This window comes from Bombina bombina, chromosome 2, assembly GCF_027579735.1.
Source record: "Bombina bombina isolate aBomBom1 chromosome 2, aBomBom1.pri, whole genome shotgun sequence".
Taxonomy (NCBI): Eukaryota; Metazoa; Chordata; class Amphibia; order Anura; family Bombinatoridae; genus Bombina; species Bombina bombina.
Window position 1 is genome coordinate 31,310,219 of NC_069500.1, and position 26,720 is coordinate 31,336,938.

Consider the following 26,720-nt stretch of genomic DNA (forward strand, 5'->3'; position numbering starts at 1 on the left):
GCCCTAAAAAGGGCTTTTTGGGCTGAAGTTCTAGCCCTAAAAAGGGCTTTTTGGGGTGCTGTCCTTACAGCAGAGATTAGATGAGTCCTTCAGGACTGTAGTGGACACTGAATACACTAGCCTAGTTATCAATTTCCCTATAAAATCACCAGCAGCAGCACTAAACCTCCTCTCACTAAGAATGCAGGATAGTAATGAATCTAAAATGGCTGCTGCCCAGGAGCTGGGAGGGTTTGGAAGGGAGTGTCTGCTGCTGATTGGCTGAAATGTGTCTGCAGACTGTGAGATACAGGGTCAAAGTTTACTCAATGATGACGAATAGGGAGCGGATCGAACATCGCATATGTTTGCCCGCTGCGGCGAACGCGAACAAGCTAAGATCGCCGGGAACTGTTCTCCGGCGAACTGTTCGCGACATCACTAGTCTTCACCCAACTGGGCCGAAGTCCTCAACGAAGCCGGGCGACCTGGTCCTCCAGACGGGCAGAAGTCTTTATCCAAGCCGGCCAAAAGAGGTCCTCCAGATGGGCAGAAGTCTTCATCCAGGCAGCATCTTCTATCTTCATCCATCCGGCGCGGAGCGGGTCCATCTTCAAGACATCCGACACGGAGCATCCTCTTCGTTGTTCATCTGACGACTGAATGAAGGTTCCTTTAAATGACGTCATCAAAGATGGTGTCCCTTCAATTCCGATTGGCTGATAGAATTCTATCAGCCAATCGGGATTAAGGTAGAAAAAATCATATTGGCTGATGCAATCAGCCAATAGGATTGAACTTCAGTGCTATTGGCTGATTGGAACAGCCAATAGAATGTGACCTCAATCCTATTGGCTGTTCCAATCAGCCAATAGGATTGAAGTTCAATCCTATTGGCTGATTGCATCAGCCAATAGGATTTTTTCTACCTTAATCCCGATTGGCTGATAGAATTCTATCAGCCAATCGGAATTGAAGGGACACCATCTTTGATGACGTCATTTAAAGGAACCTTCATTCAGTCGTCAGATGAACAACGAAGAGGATGCTCCGTGTCGGATGTCTTGAAGATGGATTCTATCAGCCATTCGGAATTTAAGGAACGCCATCTTGGATGATGTCATTTAAAGGAACCTTCATTAATGTCGGATGAAGAACGAAGAGGATGCTCCGCGTCGGATGTCTTGAAGATGGACCCGCTCCGTGCCGGATGGATGAAGATAGAAGATGCCGCCTGGATGAAGACTTCTGCCCATCTGGAGGACCTCTTCTGGCCAGTTTGTATGAAGACTTCTGCCCGTCTGGAGGACCACTTTGCCTGGCTTTGTTGAAGACTTCTCAAGGTAGGGTGATCTTCAAGGGGTTAGTGTTAGGTTTTATTAAGGGGGGATTGGGTGGGTTTTAGAGTAGGGTTGGTTGTGTGGGTGGTGGGTTTTAATGTTGGGGGGTTATTGTACTTTTTTATAGGTAAAAGAGCTGATTACTTTGGGGCAATGCCTCGCAAAAGGCCCTTTTAAGGGCTATTTGTAATTTGTATAGGGTAGGGCTTTTTATTATTTTGGGGGGCTTTTTTATTTTATTAGGGGGATAAGATTAGGTGTAATAAGTTTAAAAAAACTTGTAATTATTTTATTATTTTTTGTAATTTAGTGTTTGTTTTTTCCGTACTTTAGATAATTGTATTTAATTGTATTTAATTGTAGCTAATTTAGGGAATTAATTTAATTATAGTGTAATGTTAGATGTAATTGTAGCTTAGGTTAGGTTTTATTTTACAGGTACCTTTGTATTTATTTTAACTAGGTAGCTATTAAATAGTTAATAACTATTTAATAACTATTGTACCTAGTTAAAATAAATTCAAAGTTGCCTGTAAAATAAAAATAAATCCTAAACTAGCTACAATGTAACTATTAGTTATATTGTAGCTATCTTATGGTTTATTTTATAGGTAAGTATTTAGTTTTAAATAGGAATAATTTAGTTAATTGTAGTAATTTTATTTAGATTTATTTAAATTATATTTAAGTTAGGGGGTGTTAGGGTTAGGGTTAGACTTAGATTTAGGGGTTAATAACTTTAATATAGTGGCGGTGACGTTGGGGGCAGCAGATTAGGGGTTAATAAGTGTAGGTAGGTTGCGGCGATATTGGGGGTGGCAGATTAGGGGTTAATAAATATAATGTAGGTGTCGGTGATGTTGGGGGCAGCAGATTAGGGGTTAATACATATAATGTAGGTGGCGGCGGTGCCCGGAGCGGAAGATTAGGGGTTAATAATATAATGCAGGTGTCGGCGATATCGGGAGCGGCAGATTAGGGGTTAATAAGTATAAGATTAGGGGTGTTTAGACTCGGGGTTCATGTTAGGGTTTTAGGTGTAGACATAAATTTTATTTCCCCATGGGAATCAATGGGGCTGTGTTAGGAGCTTTACGCTGCTTTTTTGCAGGTGTTAGGTTTTTTTTTCAGCCGGCTCTCCCCCATTGATTCCTCTGGGGAAATTGTGCACGAGCAAGTTTTGCCAGCTCACCGCTACCGTAAGCAGCGCTGGTATTGAGGTGAGATGTGGAGCAAAATTTTGCTCTCCGCTCACTTTTCTGCGGCTAACGCCGGGTTTGTAGAAACCCGTAATACCAGCGCTGTCTGTATGTGAGCGGTGAGGGAAAACTGCTTGTTAGCACCGCACACCATTACCGACAATACTCGTAATCTAGCCGTTAATTAGCTATTTGCGTTGTGGGTTTTGGCGGTTTAAGGGGTTAATAGGTTAATTAGGTTTATTGCGATGTGGGGGTTTTGCGGTTTAGGGTTTAATAAGGTAAATAGGTTTATTGTGATGTGGGGGTTTTGTGGTTTAGGGTTTAATAGGTTAATTATGTTTATTGCGATGTGGGGATTTAGCAGTTTAGGGGTTAATAGGGTAATTAGGTTTCTTGCGATGTGAGGGGGTTTGCAGTTTAGGGGTTAATAGGGTAATTAGGTTTATTGCGATGTGTGTGGTTGACGGTTAAGGGATTAATTACTTTATTATTTTGCGATGTGTGGTTTTGCGGTGTATGTGTTAATACTTCGTGTGGGAGGTTTTTTTTTTTTTTGTTATACTTCGTGCGGGCAGTGTTTTTTTTTTTTGTAATGCTCCGTTTGCCTTCGCTGCATCCCTTCGGTTGATTCTTTCACCACCCTGCCATTTTCAGAATCCACCTGGATGCAGCTTCGCTGGATCCAGGTGAATTCTTTTGGCTGCCTTACACTGCCAACATTCCATTGAGAATGCGTGCGCAACTGCCGACGGCGACAGACATTACAAATGCAATTACAGTATAGATGACACATGCACTTATCAATATAATGTTATTTTGCACAATTTCTAAACATTTCTTTATTGAAATCACAAATAAATGTTATAAGTATTTATTCATGTACAAATTTTCAGTATTCTATGTTTTTGTTTTCTTTAGGTTGTGTCATGCCTTGTCTAGGCATGGAACGTGGCCGTGCAATTGAATATGCAATCTGCAGCTAAAGATGCCCAAAAATAAACACCTGTTTCAAAATCTGATGATACCTCAAAAACTGGAACAGTTGTTTGACTCACTGAAGAGGCTGAAGATGCCCTAGAAATAGGAATCAGTGAACTGTGAACTATGGCAGAAGTGGCACAGTTGGCACTGGCATAGCTGGGGCAGGAGTGCTAGTTGGTGGGACTATATATTTTTTGCTGGCTGTTTCTTTGACCCTTGACACAATTTTAAGACAAATACAAACAGAAAAATATGTAATCTAGAAGGGACGAAGAACAGATCAGCTTGTTCTATGGCCCGGTAACCAGATAGGAGCAGCCTCTTTTAGCCCAATTGTGCTTTTCACAGAGGATAACTTTCCTGAAGTATATCAGTCTGATCCTGCCTAACAAGGTCAGCCAGCCCCAAAGTACCAGTCAATTATCATTTGAACAAGGGAAATGGCAACCCCGAACGATTGTTTCAGCCTCCTTTGGGCCTCATCAGTGAGGAGCAGCCATATACCTCTAAGCACACTGGGCAAGGAATTCACGTCTGGTTTCCCCCATCACCATTAGGGAGACCTCCCTAGGGTAATAATACAAATGCATACAAAGAGAGAAGCACTCTACTAGGAATGAACAACAGCTCAATCGCTTGTCTATGGCGAGTTACCACCTAGGACCAGCCTCTTTTAGCCCAGTTGTACTTTTCAAATAGGAAAACTTTCCTAAAGTATATCAGTCTGATCCCGCCAAGTAAGGTCAGTCCAGCCCCAAAATACAAGGCAATTGGGGGGCGGAGCCAACAGCCGCACATAACAGACGTACTTTCATTGAGCTCCTGCTATATCAGCTCTCAAATTTGTCAAATTTGTCACCTATTCATTGCCTGTGGATTAATCGAATTAAGTATGAGACACCCTGCACCCCTTGTGCTACTTGGTCGTTTTGGGGTTAAGTTGTAAGATTTACAGAGCGATCTGTGCACCGGACCAGGCTCCACTGCTGCGGAGGCCATCAGCTACTGTGCTCACGCATAACCTGCAGCGCCTGCATCTACCTTCTCAACGCTAACTTGTGCTGCTCTTAGCTCCGGAGGGTCGGGGATCCGCTCCGGAGCCAAACAACTTAGCAATAACACTGAGAGAGCTCCTAACTACCGGCTATTTTCTACGCGGCAGAGCAGAGGACACTCTGGTCAGCGGAACCTGCCACAATAAAAGTGAGTACTGTTTAAGGGAACACTGACTGTCATTTACATAACCCCTATACACCATCACTCACCAGACCTCAGGATCAGAGAAAGTGAAGCGTGGGTTACCTGCTCCATTAGCCCCGGGGGCTTGAGGCTGTGGCGGGAAAACCGCCATCTTTTGAACTTCAATAGACACTACGCACTAACCTATACAGGGACCTTTAATGGGAACTGTTTAAGCCCTGTACAGACAATAAGAGACCAAGGCTAAATATTTACAGAATTACAGCCTATTTGCATTTCTCCTACAGTACAACATCAGCCTCATCAGTTGTTACAGCTTTGCTGCCACGTGGGTTCTCTGCCCTCAGCACTGACATCGCTAACTTAGCATAAATATCTGTTAAACAACTGTACAATATCCACACATTGAATCTGTTTCCCCTCAATCCTCCTTGAATTTGAAACTAGTCACTGTGGTAACCTGGATGATATATGCAATACCCCTGAGCTGCTTTTTTTTTTAAAGGGGAAGTTAAGAGGAGAAGGGGAGGAAAAGAGCTAAAGAAAGAGAAGTAGCACAAGTTTAATTATACTGCAGAAAATCCATCTACTAGTCTTTGCTGGACTACAACCTTTATATTTAATATAATATGCCTGAATATTGATGAAACCCTTTGTGCATTAATAGCAATTCTGTAACAAGGAAGACAAGGTACACCTACCAAGACTCATCTTACATTTTAAACATCTACCTGAAGTGAACACACTCTCCCTCCTTTCCTGCTGTACCTAGTTTCAGCAGGTCATACCCACATTCCTTACCCGACTTGGTCCAGTAGTGACAAATCCCCTGGAGAGTGTGTCTATAGTTCTTTCCCTCTGTAATAATCTTGATATGGCTGGCTAGGCGACCCCGCCAGATGAGGGGGGACTAGGGGACACCTGTATAAATGCACCCTCAATTGTGTTGCAATTAAGAGAGACCTTGCTTCAATCTGAAGGGAGGGAGAGAGAGGGGAAGGAGAAAAGAAAAAATTGCTTTCACTTTACTGTGTGAAATACACGTGAACATTTCAACTTGTGCTAGGTGTATAACACCTCTCTACTTGACTACTAGGGATGTCTCATTCACAGAGAAAGAAGACTGGAAACAAGACTAATTCTGGAATTAAGCGGACAGTAGTGGACCACTTTGGTGCTTCAGGTGACGCTGGCCATGCTTCATTAATGTCGATGGGGGAACCTGGTTCTTCTCCTCCTTCTAGCCCAGAATCGTCATCCCTGTCTATGGCGGCCATTCACAACCTGCAAACTGGGGATCAATCTCAAACATCTCCAACTTTCATACTTCAATCTTTGAAAACCTTGCTTGATGAGCATCATGCTTCATTCACAGAACAGCTGACATCCACTATTGCTGATCTTAAGAAAGATTTACACTCTACTACTGAAAGACTGGATACGGTTGAGAGAAAGCAGGAAGATCTTGCTGTGGAACAATCTAATTTGCTTGGCTATACACAAATTTTGGCGGGCAATATTGCTGAATTAGAAGATAAGATGGCTGATCTAGAAAATAGATCTTGCAGGAACAATCTGCGTATCAGAGGCATATCGGAAGACATTACCAACTCTGAGCTTATGCCGTTTTTACTGGAATACTTTACCCTGCTAGCCAAACCTCAATCTTCTACAGAAAATATGGTTGACAGGGCACATAGATCTCTGAGACCTAGGGGCCTCCCCTCTGAACAGTCGAGAGATGTAATTGTAAGATTGCATTTTTATACATACAAAGAACGCTTACAAAGAGCTGCCTTTCGAAACCCAGAGTTACCTGAAAAATTTGCTAATGTTAAGATATTTGCAGATCTCTCTCCAAGAACTCTTCAACAAAGGAAAACTTTCATTGAAATAACAAAATACCTCCGCCAAAATAACATCAGATACAGGTGGGGGTTTCCCACGAAGCTACATGTCACCAGAAACGACCGCACCTTCACTATCACCTCTGTCCCCCAGGGTCTGGCCTTACTCAGATCTTGGGACCGGGACGCTGTTGCTGGGGGGACGGATGAGGATGTGACACAGAATAATGTAGGAAATCAACCTCCACCTCACTCCCGTGAATTGCCAATTTCATCTTCTGCCCTGACATCTCGGGCTCCACTGAGGCCCTCTGCAACATCTTGGAATCCTATGCCTCAACGCAAGAAACGAGACCTTGAACCTTCTCTTTTGGAGGATAATACCTGAAAGACTGTCTGATGTGATGATCGTATTTGGTAAAGTAAAATAATAGAGACATTGGTTAAGAAGGACTAAATGTTCTGAAAATTTAGTTTAACAAGTTGATTTGTTTCTCAAAGTGTTCCTAGAATTGTTATGCATAAGCTTATATTTACAATATGTTCTCTCTTTTCTTTTTTCCCTTTTTTTTTTTCTCTTTCTTTTAAGAGGGCAGGAGATGTTTTCTGTTGCCCCCTTACAAATTACACTGATATACATATTGAGATTGTTGTCTTGTATTATGTTTTATTTTTAGGAGCAATGATTAGATTAGTACCTAACTCAATGATATTCTGCTATAACTAGTAACATATGACTTTACTCTCTAAATATAGGCTGGTGATGGTCTTGTGTGATGGTCTTAGATGGAGAGACTGGGAGTGTGATTGTGTGTGTGACTGTGGGTAAGGGAGGGGGGTTTATGGGGTGGGGTTTTTTTTTTTTTTTTTTTTCTTTCTTTTCTTCTCTCCTCTGCCTGAGGCCATACTTGTATTGCCTAAGATAATATACAGCCTATGTTTATCTACATATTGCACACGAATATGATTGTTTTATTATTATTCTTGATGAAGTAAGGTCTATTGTCATTCCAATAATGCTCCAAAATGTTTATTATGTGTTGCAACTATTTACAGTTTACCTATATTCACTTGTGGGACAAGTGTTCTGGTGTCCCCTCCTCGGTCCCCCCTTCTTTTTATTGTTTTTTGTCTGCTTTCCTTACATTGCCATTTGAACTTGCTACTATTCTATACACAAGTGCCCTGTTTTTCAGGAGAAAAGAGAGCATACTAAGTTAGAGGTTTAGCTTACCATATTGAACCTGCTGTATTGTACAATTTAAGAAAAGATAATTGTTTCTATATGTTGTGAATCTCTTTATTCTCCTCTTGTGTGACCTTCCCTCCTTTGGAGCGTAGCAGGCCCCCCCCTCCCCGTCTTCGCAGTGTTTTCTCATTGTCAGTTTTCACATAAAGATGAGATCTTAAACTATCGCATTGGGTTTACTATATTGAACCAGTTAAAATAAACATATCTCATCCCCCCTTTTGGCTTATCTTTCATCAAGTCCTCATTCATTCAATTACTTATCATCCTACTCCACACCTCATCCCCTTCCCCATTTGACCTTCATTAAACCTTCATCCATTTACCTATTCACCTAACCTCTTCCCCTCTGGCCATATACCCAAACATTCATATGGTTCCCTCACTCCTTCTTGTTTATCAGCTATTTGATTACCAGCTACTCGCATACCTATATATTTCATACCTTGGCCATTCACTCTACATTCATACATTCCCGCCCTTCCTATCCCTGACCTTTTCCCTGCTTATCCTCCATCAAAATATTTACACGTTCCCCCTTGGGTATTAATCTATAACTTGTATAACTTGTCCTTCAATTCCCCACCCAGTCATATACCTACCCTGCTAGTGATTAGATTCCCACCGTTCAATTAGTAATTATAGTTCTCTGGTAAATTTGTGTACCAGAGACTGTTAGCGCGGTTAATCCTTGAATATACCGCAAAACTAATTACTTTTCCTCAAACCCTCCCCTTCCCTCCCTCCCCTTTCCCCCGCCCCCCCCCCCCCCATTTTTTTTTTTTTCTCTCACGATGTCTATTGTATGTGTCTCACAAAACGTTAGGGGACTTAATTCCCCCACCAAGAGAAGCTTATTATTTCGATCTTTAAAATACCTTAAAGCAAAAATTGTCTTTCTGCAGGAGACCCATTGGCGGGTTGGGGAACAGATTCCTATTCGTTCTCCCTACTTTCCGGTTGTAGAGACAGCCTCCTTTGTCAAAAAATCTAGAGGCACCGCTATATTAGTTCATAGAGATGTCACCTATGAAAAATTGCATGTGGACGCTGACCCCCAGGGGAGATTTCTTATCTTGGTCTGTAAGTTGGAGGGTAACACCTACACATTAGCTTCCTATTATGGCCCGAATTCTTCTCAAATTAGACATCTTAAGAAATTTTTATCCCGCTTAGACAAAGTAAAGAGAGGCCTTTTGTTACTTGCTGGGGATTTCAATATGGTTATAGACCCGGCAATGGACAAAAGAGTATCTCACGGTAGGCCTATAGACAAGGCTACTATGGACACATCCCAAAAATTCTTTACCCTTTTGACCCAGGCTAACCTTTTTGATGTGTGGCGTTCTTTCAACTCCACCAATAGAGACTACACTTATTATTCCCCGGTTCATGATTCTTATTCTAGAATTGACTTTTTTTTCAGTAACCCCTGGCTCTTGGATAGGATAGGAGGGTCATCCATCGGAGAGGTTACTTGGTCTGATCATAATCCAGTGTCTGTATGTCTGAATGGAGTGACCGACCCGTCCCCTAGACCTCCTTGGCGACTAATTGATTCACTACTTTCAGTTCCGGGACAGATCGAGAAATTTGAAGTTGAGATTACTTCATTTCTTGAGCTAAATGACACAGGAGATGTTGACAATTTCCTTCTATGGGGAGCCCTTAAAGCATATCTGCGGGGTTTATTCATTAAACTCCAGGCTTAAACTCGACAGGAATCTTCAATATCTTTGGCCCAACTACATAAGGAGCTCAGGTCCTTGACAAACCTGCACAAGCTAACTCTAGACCCCACTCTTCTACCAAGAATCTCTTCAGTGCAACAACATCTTAGAACACTAGAAAACCAGAGAGTCCAGAATAGATTACGAGAAAACAAGAAACTATTCTATCTAAAGGGGAATAAACCTGACTACTTATTAGCGAGGAAGTTGCGTGAGAGAACGGCTCAGGCCAGAATCCCTTATCTAATTACTGGCAATAGTAAACTAACTAACCCTAATGATATAGGGATGGAATTTGCCAGATATTACGCAAATCTATATAATCTGCAAACCTTGGGAGGTCAAGTACCCCCTAGGGTTGAAGATATTAGATTGTTCTTATCTAATCTATCTCTGCCCAAACTTTCCGAGGAACATGTGGCTACCTTAGAAGCTCCAATGTCCAGCGAGGAAGTTAAAGATGCCATTTTCTCTCTCAAGCCTCGGAAATCCCCTGGCCCGGATGGGTATTCCGACTTATTTTACAAAACTTTTAGTCCTAGCTTAACTCCTCTCCTCGCACGGGTGTTTAACTCAGCAGAACAATTGGGCTACTTTCCAAATGAATTCCTCCAGGCATCCATTGTAACTCTACCTAAGCCTGGGAAATCTTCGGATGCTTGTCCCAATTTTAGACCGATCTCCCTTCTAAATCTAGATGCAAAGTTATACGCCAAGATTTTGGCTAAGTGCTTAAATAAGATGATCCCATGTCTAGTAACCCCTGATCAGGTGGGATTCACTTTGGGGCGACAAAGCCCTGATAATACTAGAAGATTACTGAATATATTTTTTGAAGCGGGTCGGCTCGGTCTCTCATGCGCTGCGGTGTCGCTTGACGCCGAGAAAGCGTTTGACCGAGTCGACTGGCTATATATGAGAGAGGTACTCCTGCATCTTGGATTCACACCTTCTATCTGCACTAAAATTTTTGCGTTATATTCTAACCCTTCTGCCCGAGTGCGAGGATTAGGGTTTTTGTCTCCTGAATTCAAAATTACAAACGGAACCCGGCAAGGGTGTCCGCTATCCCCCTTGCTCTTCGCTCTTATGATGGAACCGCTCGCGGAAGCCATTAGGAGGTCCGATGGGATAAAGGGAATTACACTGCATGAAACTAACCAAAAGGTAGTTTTGTTCGCGGATGACTTAACTGTTTTGGTCACCGATCCGTTGGAATCTCTACCAAGCTTATTTAATTTACTAGAAACCTTTTCGAAAATAAGTATGTACAAACTTAATTACTCTAAAACTGAAGCATTCACTTTAAATATCTCCAATTTAGATTCTCAGGCATTAAAGCGACAGTTCCCTTTTGTTTGGTCTTCTACACGGCTTAAACATTTGGGGGTCTATTTATCGCACAATATCTCTACTATTATATCATCTAATTTTAACCCCCTATTGGGTAAGTTTAAAGAATACTTTGTAAAATCGGATTCACCTAATATCTCCTGGTGGGGCAGGATAGCTGCTATCAAAATGAACCTTCTGCCAAAGCTGACATATCTCTTCCGGTGCCTTCCTCTCCCTATTCCTAAGAGTATAATTTCTCAGTTTCAGAGACTGTGCAACAATTTCATTTGGAAAAGGAAACGTCCTAGAGTCGCGATGAAAATTATGTCATATCCAATACTAGCAGGTGGAGCGGCAGCCCCCAATATAGCAGTCTATCATGAGGCATCAAAGTTGGCCCATATCACAGCCTGGGGTTTAGAGCCCCCTGAAAGTAGGTGGGCGGAAATTGAACAGGCGTCCCTACCAAAGGGACTCAGTCTGCGAGATCTAATCTGGATTCCAAGACATTCCAGGAAACCAGAGTTAAGCTTAAATTACATCATAGCTTCTAAAGTAAAGTTTTGGGATAGAATTCATCATAAGAGTGGAATTGCTCCACACCCCTCTCCGGCCCACTCTATCACAGGCTTACTGGGTGCTTTAGCAGATCCACATCCTTTAGAGTGGAGAGCGCTTGAGATTCAGTCTGTAAGAGATTTGTTCTCAGATGAGGGCTTGATCCCGGGTACCCTCTTCCAAAATAAATTCTCTCCTTCGCCCCTGATGAGCTTTGAGTTTTTTCGATTGCAAAATTTCTTGCGTTCTTGGGGCTTCACCTCAGGACCCCTAAGATCCCGTACTCTGTGGGAAAAGCTTTGGGATGCAAGATACCTTGCCCCAAGAGTGTTCTCTCTTGCTTACTCTGCTCTGATACAGGCACCCACGTACAACAAGTCTTTTTATATCTCACATTGGGAAGGTGCGCTACATTTTAATGCCCCTGAAGAGGCATGGAGGTCTGCAGCCTTACTAACTAAAAGTACGGTTCATAGTACTACCTATTTTGAACTCTACTTTAAGATCTTGACACAATGGCATTATACCCCCCTACGCTTATTCCAGATTTCCAAAACAAACTCCCCTATGTGTTGGAGGGGATGTGGCAAAGTAGGGTCGCCGGCCCATATGTGGTGGGAGTGTTCCAAGATTCAGAGAATCTGGACTAGGGCTTTCTACTATTGCACCAAGCTAGGATTAGTAGATTCTAATCGGCCGGCAGCAGCGCTATTCCATTTATTCACTGACAAGATGCCTCGACATTTAAAATTACTGTGTGTATATATTTTCATGTCTGTTAAATTAAATATCGCTAAGGCATGGCTCCAATCTAAGGGCCCAAGATGGAGTCAGATTAAGTCCACGATGGCACATATTGAAACCATGGAATGCGCTGTTTTTGCAGCTAATAATAAAATCACGATCCACTGTTTATGTTGGGAAGCCTGGCGACAAAGCTTAGAAGGGGAGGTCATTACATGCTAGAAATGTCTTCTACCTCATATGTTGAGATCATTAGTGATATCACTTTTGAGGGGTGAATGCCGATCGCCGGTGGGGTCTCCTGCAGAGACCTAATATTATAGCATCTTTTGGACTTAGTAGTGGGAAGTCATTTTACCGCTCCCTTACCTCCCTCTCCCCCTTTTTTTTTTTTTTTTTTCTTTTCCTCTCTTCCCCCTCCCCCTCCTTCCTTTCCTCCCCCTCCTTCCTTTTCTTGTACTATATGCTATTTATCTGTTGAGTTGCTTTATTTCTCGCCTGATATTCATTAATAACTCGACAATCTATGTCTTTCTCATATATTATTGTTTTTCTTTTTTGAATGTTCATAGACCGTTGTGTTATAAAACAAAAAATACGTGAGGTTTGTTTTACCTTGGTACCCTTCATACGGCATACTATTGTTATTCTTATTCAATTGATGTTAATGGTCACTGATTAATATGCTATAATCATGCTTCTGTATGACGCTATGTCTTGCTGTTATGTAACAGTTTCATCTGCATATTTATATGTATGTCTTTTTTTTCCCTGCAAAACCTCAATAAAAATTATTTAAAAAAAAAAATAAAAAAAAAAATACAAGGCAATTCTCCTCTGAACAAGGGAAGCAGTATCCCCAGATGATCGTTTCAGCCTCCTTTGGGCTTGTCAGTGAGGTGCAGCCATATCCCTCTAAGCACATTGGGCAAGGAGTCCACGTCTGTTTTACCCCATCACGCTTAGGCAGACATTCCCCTTTTTAAAGACAACAATGCTCTTTTTTGACTGCTTAATAGATGACTTCTTCTTTGTAGGTTGCTGCACATCTGCACACTCATGCTGTAGTGTTGACTGACTTTGCACAATACTACTGCAGCCAGAGGATGAGTCTGGTGGCAATAAAGGAGGGCAGTTTTGTTTGGCGGTGGCTGCACATCTGCACACTCATGATGTAGGGGTGTCTGACTCTGCACAATGCTACTGCAGCCAGAGGATGAGTCTGATGGCAATAAAGGAGGGAAGTTTTATTTGGAGGTGGCTGCACATCTGCACACATAGAAGCCTATTTTTGAAAGGTTTTGCGGACCTGATCCGACAGTGCAGATCAGGTCCGCAAGACCTCACTGAATGTGGAGAACAATACGCTCTCCGTATTCAGCATTGCACCAGCAGCTCACAAGAGCTGCTGGTGCAACGCCACCCCCTGCTGACTCGCGGCCAATCTGCCACCAGCAGGGAGGTGTCAATCAACCCGATCGTATTCGAGCAAGTTGAATTGCGGTGATTCCTGTCTGCCTCATCAGAGCAGGCGGACAGGGTTATGGAGTCTTTAGACCGCTGCTTCAAAACTGGTGTTTCTGGCGAGTCTGAAGATTCGCTAGAAACACGGCCCTTCAAGCTCCATACGGAGCTTGATAGATGGGCCTCTCATGCTGCTGCATTGTCTGACTCTGGACAATGCTACTGCAGCCAGAGTATGAATCTGATGACAATAAAGAAGGGTGGGTTTGTTTGGAGGTGGCTGCACATCTGCACACTCATGCTGCTGCATTGTCTGACTCTGCACAATGCTACTGCAGCTAGAGGATGAGTCTGATGACAATAAGGGAGGGTCCGTTTGGGGTGGGTTTGCTTGGAGGTGGCTGCACATCTGCACACTCATGCTGCTGCATTGTCTGACTCTACACAATGCTACTGCAGCAAGAGGATGAGTCTGATGACAATAAGGGAGGGTGGGTTTGTTTGGAGGTGGCTGCATATCTGCACACTCATGCTGTAGTGGTGTCTGACTCTGCACAATGCTACTGCAGCCAGAGTTTGAGTCTGATGATAATAAAGGATGGCCGGGTTGATTGGAGGTGGCTGCACATCTGCACACTCATGCTGTAGGAGTGTCTGACTCTGTACAAAGCTACTGCAGCCAGAAAATGAGGACAATAAGAGAGGGTGGGTTTGTTCGAAGGTGGCAGCACATCTGTACACTCATGCTGCTGTGTTGTCTGACTCTTCACAGTGCTACCTGAGGAAACAGCCCTTACCTGAGGAAAATGCACACTCATGCTGTAGTGGTGTCTGACTCTGCACAATGCTACTGCAGCCAGAGGAGGAGTCTGATGACAATAAGAGAGGGTGGGTTTGTTTGGAGATGGCTGCACATCTGCACACTCATGCTGCTGTGGTGTCTGACTCTGCACAATACTACTGCAGCCAGAGGATGAGTCTGTTGACAATAAAGGATGTCAGGCTTGTTGGAGGTGGCTGCACATCTGCACACTCAGTTTCTGACTCTGCACAAAGCTACTGCAGCCAGAGGATGAGTCTGATGACTCTAAGGGAGGGTGGGTTTGTTTGGAGGTGGCTGCACATCTGCACACTCATGCTGCTGCAGTTTCTGACTCTGCACAATGCTACTGCAGCCAGAGGATTAGTCGGATGACAATAAGGGAGGGTGGGTTTGTTTGGAGGTGGCTGCACATCTGCACACTCATGCTGCTGCATTGTTTGACTCTGCACAATGCTACTGCAGCCAGAGGATTAGTCTGATGACAATAAGGGAGGGTGGGTTTGTTTGGAGGTGGCTGCATGTCTGCACACTCATGCTGCTGTGGTGACTGACTCTGCACAATGCTACTGCAGCCAGAGGATTAGTCTGATGACAATAAGGGAGGTTGAGTTTATTTGGAGGTGGCTGCACATCTGCACACTTATGCTGCTGTGGTGACTGACTCTGCACAATGCTACTGCAGCCAGAGGATTAGTCGGATGACAATAAGGGAGGGTGGGTTTGTTTGGAGGTGGCTGCATATCTGCACACTCATGCTGCTGTGTTGTCTGACTCTGCACAATGCTACTGCAGCCAGAGGATTAGTCTGATGACAATAAGGGAGGTTGAGTTTATTTGGAGGTGGCTGCATATCTGCACACTCATGCTGTAGTGGTGTCTGACTCTGCACAATGCTACTGCAGCCAGAGGATTAGTCTGATGACAATAAGGGAGGTTGAGTTTATTTGGAGGTGGCTGCATATCTGCACACTCATGCTGTAGAGGTGTCTGACTCTGCACAATGCTACTGCAGCCAGAGGATTAGTCTGATGACAATAAGGGAGGCTGGGTTTGTTTGGGGGTGGCTGCATATCTACACACTCATGCTGCTGTGGTGACTGACTCTGCACAATGCTACTGCAGCCAGAGGATGAGACTGATGGCAATAAGAGAGGGAGGGTTTGTTTGTTGGTTTCTGCTTCTTCTCTTGCAGTTTCTCTGTCAGCCATTTTTCATGCACTGTCACAGGAATACGTTATTATCATTTACTAGCAAAAATATTATAGCTGCAAAAACTTTTAAAGGTAGAACAACTGTCTCTTTTTCTGGTAAACCTGTGACAATTACAGCAACAACGGCACAGGCCAGGAACATTCAAAGAAAAACAAACAAACAGATAAACTGTGTGTAAAACTAGTTATGTCATGGTAAAGGAAAATACAGTCACACATTTTGGAATATAAACATTGGGATATGTTGGGCACATCTGTGGAGTTGCAATTGAGTAGGTCAGTTACACAAAATTAGCTAAGTATGATTTTTCATTTAGCATTCACTCAAGAATATCAGCTTCTCTTATAATGTACTTTATTAAATAAGCAAAAAAAAAACTAATAAAAATAAACGGAGGACGTTCTATACAGTGATTGTGCATGTCCTTATATGATCATTTTATACGTTCCCCTTACAGGTTCATTTGCACAAAGCACATGAGTGGATTGCTTCTGTGTAAGCTTTGGAGGTATTGCCAGGGCAGTTAATGAAGAGAAGGGGGAGTAGACTGAGGCTCAGTGATTATAGCAGCAGATCACTTGATCCTGTGCTCCAGAGTAGAACAATACAGCACTTGAGTTGCTAGTTTTACTCGAAAATAAGAGTATGTTGCAAATCTTTTACCTTTGTTTCCCACCCTGTAGCAACTAATATATTTCTTTCTTCACCCTAACAGTAGTGATGTCACGAATTGTTCGCCGGCGAATAGTTCCCGGCGAACATAGCTTGTTCGCGTTTGCAACGGCGGGCGAACATATGCGATGTTCGATCCGCCCCCTATTCGTCATCATTGAGTAAACTTTGACTCTGTATCTCACAGTCTGCAGACACATTCCAGCCAATCAGCAGCAGACCCTCCCTCCCAGACCCTCCCAGCTCCTGGACAGCAGCCATTTTAGATTCATTCGGAAGCTGCATTCTTAGTGAGAGGAGGGACAGTGTAGCTACTGCTGATTTAATAGGGAAATTGATAGCTAGGCTAGTGTATTCAGTGTCCACTACAGTCCTGAAAAACTCATCTGATCTCTGCTGTAAGGACAGCACCCCAAAAAGCCCTTTTTAGGGCTAGAATATCAGTCTGTTTTTTTGTTTTTTTTCCTGTGTAATCTAATTACAGTTGCCTGCCTGCCTGCCAAGCCACTTGCCCAGTGCCACCACTCATATCTGGTGTAACAGTAGTGTAAATTTAAAAAAAAAAAAAAAATTTGACTGTGAAACATTAGTCTGCTAGTGTAGTCTAATTTTTAGTTGCCTGCCTGCCAGCGTGTGTGCCAGGCCCACTTGCCCAGTACCACCATACATATCTGGTGTAACAGTAGTGTAAATTGAAAAAAAAAAACTTTTTTGACTATGAAACATCAGTCTGCTTGTGTAATCTAATTGCAGTTGCCTGCCTGCCAGCGTGTGTGCCAGGCCCACTTGCCCAGTGCCACCACTCATATATGGTGTAACAGTAGTGTAAATTAAAAAAAAAAAAAAACTTTTTTGACTGTGAAACATCAGTCTGCTTGTGTAATCTAATTGCATTTGCCTGCCTGCCAGCGTGTGTGCCAGGCTCACAGCGTATACTGTGCCCACTTGCTCAGTGCCACTACTCATATCTGGTGTAACAGTAGTGTAAATTTAAAAAAAAAAAAAACTTTTTTGACTGTGAAACATCAGTCTGCTTGTGTAATCTAATTGCAGTTGCCTGCCTGCCTGCCTGCCAGAGTGTGTGCCAGGCCCACTTGCCCAGTGCCACCACTCATATGTGGTGTAACAATAGTGTAAATTTAAAAAAAAAAACTTTTTTGAATGTGAAACATCAGTCTGCTTGTGTAATCTAATTGCAGTTGCCTGCCTGCCAGCGTGTGTGCCAGGCTCACAGCGTATACTGTGCCCACTTGCCCAGTGCCACCACTCATATCTGGTGTAACAGTAGTGTAAATTTAAAAAAAAAACGTTTTTGACTGTGAAACATCAGTCTGCTTGTGTAATCTAATTGCAGTTGCCTGCCTGCCAGCTTGTGTGCCAGGCCCACTTGCCCAGTGCCACCACTCATATCTGGTGTAACAATAGTGTAAATTTAAAAAAAAAAACCTTTTTTGACTGTGAAACATCAGTCTGCTAATGTAATCTAATTGCAGTTGCCTACCTGCCAGCGTGTGTGCCAGGCTCACAGCGTATACTGTGCCCACTTGCCCAGTGCCAACACTCATATCTGGTGTAACAGTAGTGTAAATTTAAAAAAAAAAAACTTTTTTACTGTGAAACATCAGTCTGCTTGTGTAATCTAATTGCAGTTGCCTGCCTGACAGCGTGTGTGCCAGGCCCACTTGCCCAGTGCCACCACTCATATATGTTGTAACAGTAGTGTACATTTAAAAAAAAAACTTTTTGGACTGTGAAACATCAGTCTGCTTGTGTAATCTAATTACAGTTGCCTGCCTGCCAGCGTGTGTGCCAGGCTCACAGTGTATACTGTGCCCACTTGCCCATTGCCACCACTCATATCTTGTTTAATAGTAGTGTAAGTGTACATTTAAAAACAAAAAAAACTTTTTGGACTGTGAAACATCAGTCTGTTTTTTTGTGTCAGGCTCACAGCGTATACTGTGCCCACTTGCCCAGTGCCACCACTCATATCTTGTTTAATAATAGTGTAAGTGTACATTTAAAAAAAAAAATACCTTTTGGACTGTGAAACATCAGTCTGCTTTTTTGTGTCAGACTCACAGCGTATACTGTGCCCACTTGCCCAGTGCCACCACTCATATCTTGTTTAATAGTAGTGTAAGTGTACATTTAAAAAAAAAAAAACTTTTTGGACTGTGAAACATCAGTCTGCTTTTTTGTGTCAGGCTCACAGCATATACTGTGCCCACTTGCCCAGTGCCACCACTCATATCTTGTTTAATAGTAGTGTAAGTGTACATTTAAAAAAAAAAAAAAACTTTTTGGACTGTGAAACATCAGTCTGCTTTTTTGTGTCAGGCTCACAGTGTATACTGTGCCCACTTGCCCAGTGCCACCACTCATATCTTGTTTAATAGTAGTGTAAGTGTACATTTAAAAAAAAAACTTTTTGGACTGTGAAACATCAGTCTGCTTTTTTGTGTCAGGCTCACAGCATATACTGTGCCCAATTGCCCAGTGTCACCACTCATATCTTGTTTAATAGTAGTGTAAGTGTACATTTAAAAAAAAAAAAAAACTTTTTGGACTGTGAAACATCAGTCTGCTTTTTTGTGTCAGGTTCACAGCGTATACTGTGCCCACTTGCCCAGTGCCACCACTCATATCTTGTTTAATAGTAGTGTAAGTGTACATTTAAAACAAAAAAAAAACTTTTTGGACTGTGAAACATCAGTCTGCTTTTTTGTGTTAGGCTTACAGTGTATACTGTGCCCACTTGCCCAGTGGCACCACTCATATCTTGTTTAATAGTACTGTAAGTGTACATTTAAAAGAAATGAAAGGGAGAGGTAGGCCACCCCGCAGGTGCCATCGTGGTCGTGGGGCTGTGATTCCCTTTGGCCCTAGAATAATGCCTAGTGTTCAGAGGCCACGTACCATGAACTTAAAAAGTTCTGAGGACATAGTTGACTTTTTAACACAGGACACACACTCTTCTATAGCTTCCGCTCCGAACCTTGATGCACCATCCTCCTCCAGCTTATCTTCGGGCACCTCTCAAGTTACCACTCTCCTGCCTGGCGCCACCACCAACACTAGCACCACAGCTGCTTCACTTGATCAGGCTCCCAGCATATACTGTGCCTACTTCCATCCTCAGTGCCACCACTCATATCTTCTTCTTTAATAGTAGTGTAAGTGTACATTTTAAAAAAAATAAACTTTTTGGATTGTGAAACATCAGTCTTCTTTTTTGTTTCAGGCTCACAGCGTATACTGTGCCCACTTGCCCAGTGGCACCACTCATATTTTGTTTAATTGTAGTGTAAGTCTACATAAAAAAAAAATGACACTTCTGTGTTTGAATCTATCCATGTGCACTGTTTAATTTTGAATATCTCATATAAAGATTCTGTATAGTCTGATGTTTGATATATAACGTTATATACTGGTGAGATAAAGAATTGTTACACTGCCATATATGTTTAGCCCCCCTGAGGTACTTTTGTTTCTGCTACGACACATAATGCCACATAGATTCTTATAACAGATGAGAGAGGTTTGGCCTGGTTAGACGGCCCATCCTACCAACTAGAGTGCTATTGCCACAGTAAGTGTACTGCTACAAAAAAGGGTAAATTTAACGTTTCCAGATCCCCCCTGTTATGAACAGCACCCCAGGCCATTAAAATTAAGTAATAATGCATAAGACCAACCCATAGCCTTAGTCATGTCCCCGACTCTCATACTTAAATTGTCCTGTATAAACAACATCTGCAATGGCAACCTATGCACACTAATAGATATCAGAGATGAATCTCTATGAAAAGCAGGTCTCCCCCTCAGCCCCCTCCTTTGCCAAGGCCCATAAGGCTTGCAACAAGATCTTAGATAACATCGATATTTTGGCCCCTGGCTCCCACACGAACCTGGACATTGTCACAAGGATAATATGTTTTACAGTTTTATATATGTTACTATTATATGTTTAAGTTTATAACTCACGTCAGTTATGGGGCTTTTCCCTGTACTTTCACTTACATTGGTTTTTCCAGCCTGTTTTAGACAGAAGGAATATTACTGCTCTCTAGCTGGACTAGATCTTTCTCGTAAATAAGTGTTTATTCTCTCTTCTATTTCTCTGTCATACTACAACTTCCTTGTTTCCTTACTCTGTTTTTATTTTTGTGGTTTGTTTTTTTTCTCCCTTTTTCCCCTTCTTCCCGCCCTCCCCCTATCCTTTGTCCCTTTCCCCTTACTTAAATTAGGATAATGCAGTCTAAATCAAGTAAATTCAGAGACCACTCCATTAACCTTACCACTATCAATGCTAAAGGGTTAAATAACCCAGGCAAGCGCTCCATAGCCTTTAAAGAACTAAACAAATCCCATAGCCATATAATTTTAGTACAAGAAACGCACTTCAAAAAGGGCAAAGAGCCTTAATGGCATAACTCTCAATTTCCAACTGCTTATTTCGCCTCAGGTCAGAATAAGAAAGGAGGAGTGGGTGTCCTATTTCATAGATCAATCCCATTCATCACAACTCATACCGTAAAAGACCCAGACGGAAGATTTGTTATAGTTGTGGGTACACTATATGGACACTATATTACACTAGCCTCTATATACTCACCTAGCCAGGGCCAAGCGCCCTTTATGAACAGGATCTCTGATCTACTGCTGGAACATTCACGTGGAATTATATATCTAGCTGGGGACTTTAACTTGGTTGCTGACCCAATAGTAGACACCTCACGAGGTACCACGTGCACACCTTTATCCACAATCAACCAGGTAAATGACACTCTAAAAAAAGTGACTCTACATGATGTTTGGCGCACACTCCATCCTACTTCTAGGGACTATTCTTTTTATTCGATACCCCACAATAGCTACTCTAGAATTGATCACATCTATACCGATTCCTGTGGCCTCTCGCTCACCCATCATTGTACCATAGGACACATAATCTGGTCCGATCATGCTCCAGTCACTTGCTCCATACTTTGGCCAGATATTCCCATCACACAACAAACATGGAGGTTAGATGAAACTATCCTTGATAACCCCCTAGTCTTTAATGATATTAACAAAACTTTGCAGGAATATTTTAACCTTAATACATACCCGTCATCATCTAAGACTACAATCTGGGAGGCGCACAAGGCCGTTATCAGAGGAGCACTAATTAAACATAAGGCATTTCTTAACAGACAGTACAGAATTAAATATAGTGACCTACAGTCCAGAATAAGCTTACTGGAGAAGAAACATAAAGCAGATCCTTCATGCAATGACACTATTACTCAATTAAAAGAAGTAAGACTAGAATTCCAAAAACACTTAAACGAAGCTCACCAAAAAATGGCCCTCCACCTAAAGCAACACTACTACGAAGGGGGAAACAAGCCGGGCAAAATTCTAGCCAAGACCCTCAAAAAACGTCGACTTCAGTCTTACATTCATTATATTAAAACGTCGGACGGCCGCACTTTACATAGCAGTGCTCAAATTGCTTCCGAGTTTCAAAGATACTATCATGCTCTATATAATATACATGATCAGTCAGCAACACTCTCCTCTGCAGATGAGATATCCCAGCAAGAGACCTTTCTCACTTCCTATTTGGAAGACATTGACCTCCCCATTTTGTCTAAGGACGCTTCAGAGTTTTTGGACTCTCCAATAACATTGGAAGAACTCCTCAACGCTATAAAAAATTGCCCCGGAGGTAAAAGCCCAGGCCCAGATGGGTTCTCCTCAGCATACTATAAAAAAATTAAAATGGTATTGGCAAGTCCCCTACTGGAATTGTTTAATGGTCTCTGGGATAACCCCGTACTGTCCCGGGTACTCTTGGAAGCTCATGTAACAGTCCTACCCAAACCAGGCAAAGCTGCAGACTCCCCCGGTCATTTTAGACCCATCTCTTTAATAAATGCAGACATGAAGTTACTGGCAAAAATTCTGGCGAATAGAATTAACAAATATCTTCCCGAACTAATTGACAATGACCAGGTGGGTTTTGTCCCTGGACGTGAAGCCAGGGACAACACTATAAAGGTCACACAACTGATCAATCATGCCAGGTTTACAGGTACCCCATCAGTACTCTTTTCCACCGACGCAGAGAAGGCCTTTGATAGGGTTAGCTGGCTTTTTCTGCGTCGGGTTCTGGAAAAAATGGGGTTTGGACAAACATTCCTACATACAATCTTTGCGCTGTACTGGAACCCCAACGCAAAAATTAGAATCAACGGCACTCTATCAGATACATTTGACATCAGCAACGGCACCAGACAGGGCTGTCCTCTGTCGCCGTTACTGTTCGCGTTGTCAATAGAAGTCCTGGCCCATCAAGTCCGCTCTAACCAGCTTATCTCAGGCATTAGGGTAGGTACTGAGGAATACAAACAGGCGCTTTATGCGGATGATGTCCTATACACTTTGACTAACGCAGCAGATTCCATTCCTGAGCTCCTGAACGAAATTAGAGCGTTCGGGAGGGCTTCAAATTTTTTGCTCAATTTAAATAAATCTGAGCTACTCAATATTAATACAGACCCCCAAATTATACAAATTTTACACCAAGATTTTGAGCTTCCCCTAGCAAATAACAGTATAAAATACCTCGGTATAAACTTGACACCTGACCCGGCAGACCTCTTTAAATACAACTATACCCCACTGAGAAGTGCTATTGCTGCTGATCTCTCCTCTTGGAAGAACAAATACATATCATGGCTTGAAAGAATAGGGGTCGTTAAGATGAATATCTTGCCCCGAATTCTATATCTCCTTCAAACCCTGCCGATCGCACTTCCCAGGGGGTATTTAAATCAGATGCAGAGATTACTTGAGCAATTCATTTGGGCTAGCACTAGGCCTAGGATCACTAAACGCACTATGTATCTCCCCAGGGATAGAGGCGGACTGGGTCTCCCAGAACTATCATCTTATAAGAGAGCGATCGGCCTTCAGAGAGTGGTCGAGTGGGCCCAGAACTCGGAGCATAAAGCTTGGATCACCCTAGACAGGCAGATCTTTAAAATACACAATATGGGCTCACTGGCTTAGCTTCCTCCTTCTCAACGCCCTAAAAAGGTTTTACATTACCACCTAACGGAGGAAATCTTGACTAACTGGGACGCAATTGTTGCCACATCTACACATATTTCCACACCACACTCCCCACTAACACCAATTTTTGAACACCCTGAGCTCCCGTACTGTAAGATGGGTCACAACAGAATTAAACCCTATAAAATGAAGGCAGGATCCATATACGGAGCCATAGCTGAAGGGAGGGTGGTCCCGCAATCCACTCTCCAAGAAAAGCAACCCATGTTATTCACCTCTTGGCTGCACTACAGCCAGTTGTTACATTTTATCACTAGGCATAAACACAGACAAGACCTGGGAAGGACACTCACTCCATTTGAGGGGTTGTGTGTAGCGGAAAACGTTCCGCGGCACTTGATCTCTCTGTTGTACAGATTGGTTGTTCAGCAGGGAACAGATATACTTCTGTCCTATATAAAGAAATGGAGCGAAGATCTCTGAATCCTGGCTTAGGGCATTCAGGCTGGTTAAGAGATCCTCCATCTCTGGAAACATACAAGAGACTCAAATAAAGTTTTTGAGTAGGTGGTATCTGACCCCTACTAGGCTGAATAAAATATTCCCAACTGTTAGCCCTTTGTGCTAGAGGGGATGTGGAGGTCATGGTTCCTTAATTCACATCTGGTGGTCTTGCCCAGCCCTTGAACTTTTTTGGAGGGAAGTTAGGACTAAAATTTCAGGGGTCCTGAGCATTTCGATCCCGAATACTCCTGAGTTCTTACTCTTCTTAGATGGGCAGATGGGCTCAAAGCCAGGCCCATCTGACACTTATGTTAATCATGATAACTAGCGCCAAGAAATTAATACCCAAAAAATGGAAATCACAAAGTCCCCCTACAATAGGTGAGTGGTACTCACAGGTGGAAGAGATGCTTCTTATGGAAAGATATTTTTACCTGAAGAACCATAAGTTGGACAAATATGAGTTTATCTTAGCTCTCTGGCGTGGAACCATATAATCACGGAACGCCTGTGGTACTGTAGCATTGGCTACATCCTATCCCAGTCCCTCCATCCCCCTTTCCCTCCCCCTCACCCCCCCCCCTTTTTTTTTTTTTTTTTTTCTCTCTCCCTCTTTCCTTTTCTACCCTCTTCACACTTGGGGATCCCATGAATCAAGGGTTCCTATGTTCTCTTATTGGTTTACCTCTCTACCCCTTCCCTGAAAGCTGTATATTTTCTATATTTGATCTTAACAACAAGAAAATGTTTGGAAAATTTTTATTTGTTAGGTTTTCCCACCATGTGAGTTGGGAAGGCCGTACGTTTATGCTCATGATTGAAGATTGTAATAGATGTTAATCTATAGCTGATGTGACATATATGAATGTATTTCTTTTTTGTGTATATGATCTTTGCAGCTTATTGTTACCTGTTATTTTTTCTTTCTCTTCAATAAAGCTCTTTTGAAAAAAAAAAAAAAATGACAGGCAGAGGCAGGCCACCCCACAGGGGCCGTCGTAGTGCTGTTATTCCCTTTGGCCATAGAATAATGCCCAGTGTTAGGGCACGTACCATGAACCCGAAAAGTTCTGATGAAATAGTTGACTTTATAACACAGGACACCCAATCTGCTACAGCTTCTGCTCGTAACCTTGACGCACCATCCACCTCCAGCATAGCTTCGAGCACCTCTCAACTTGTGACCAGTGCCACTCGCCCACCTGCCGCCACCATCAACACTAGCACCACAGCCGCTTCACTTGATCTGTCAGATTAGTTATTTACACATCAGTTGGAAGAAATGAGTGATGCACAAGCATCATTGACAGAGGATGTAGATAACAGTGATATGTCTCAGTCAGGCAGCATTACAGACATGGACGTACGGTGTGATGATGATGATGTTGTACCCGCTGCTGCTTCCTTTGTTGATTTGTCAGATACAAGTGAAGCGGTTGATGATGACGATGCGTCCGTGGATGTCACGTGGGTGCCCGCTAGAAGAGAAGAAGAACAGGGGGAAAGCTCAGATGGGGAGACAGAGAGGAGGAGATGAGTTGGAAGCAGGGGGAGGCCATCGCAAGGAGCTAGTGGCACAGTCAGACAGCATGCATCGGCACCCGGGGTCAGCCAGACAGCACGCCAATCAACGCATGCTGTTGCCACCACCAGAATGCCGTCATCGCAGAGCTCAGCAGCGTGGCATTTTTTTGTGTGTCTGCCTCTGACAACAGTGATGCCATTTGCAACCTGTGCCAAAAGAAACTGAGTCGTGGGAAGTCCAACACCCACCTAGGTACAACTGCTTTGCGAAGGCACATGATCACACATCACAAACGCCTATGGGATCAACACATGAGTAGAAGCAGCACACAAACTCAAAGCCGCCATCTTCCTCCTGGTCCAGCATCTTCAGCCACGTCAACCACTGCTGTCCTCCTTGCCCCCTCTCAACCATCCACCACTCGGTCTCTCTTCCGGAGCATTTCCTGCTCATCTGCCCACAGTCAGGTGTCTGTCAAGGACATGTTTGAGCGTAAGAAGCCAATGTCACAAAGTCACCACCTTGCCCGGCGTCTGACAGCTGGCTTGTCTGAACTCTTAGCCCACCAGCTTTTACCATACAAGCTGGTGGAGTCTGAGGCGTTAATAAATTTGTAGCTATTGGGACACTGCAGTGGAAGGTACCCAGCCGAAATTTCTTTGCACAAAAGGCAATCCCCAACCTGTACTCGATTGTTGCGAAAGGAAGTAATGGCATGTCTGGCACACAGTGTTGGGGCAAGGGTCCATATGACCACTGATAGCTGGTCTGCAAAGCATGGTCAGGGCAGGTATATCACCTACACTGCGCATTGGATAAATCTGCTGACGGCTGCCAAGCATGGAATGCGTGGCTCTGCAGAGGAGTTGGTGACACCACCACGACTTGCAGGCAGGCCTGCTGCCACCTCCTCTACTCCTCCTACTCCATCCTCTTCCATAACCTCCTCGGCTGAGTTCTCTTCTGCTGCTGCATCTTGCTCCACATCAATGGCACCCCCCAGCTCCCCAGGTACTATTCCACATCCCGGATTCGGCAGTGTCACGCCGTCTTGGGGTTGACTTGCCTGAAAGCAGAGAGTCACACCGGACCAGCACTCCTGTCCACCCTGAATGCACAGGTGGATTAGTGGCTGACTCCTCACCAACTGGAGATCGGCAAAGTGGTTTCTGACAACGGAAGTAATTTGGTGGCGGCATTGAAATTGGGCAACTTGACACATGTGCCGTGCATGGCACATGTGTGTAATCTGATCGTACAACGTTTTGTGCATAAGTACCCAGGCTTACA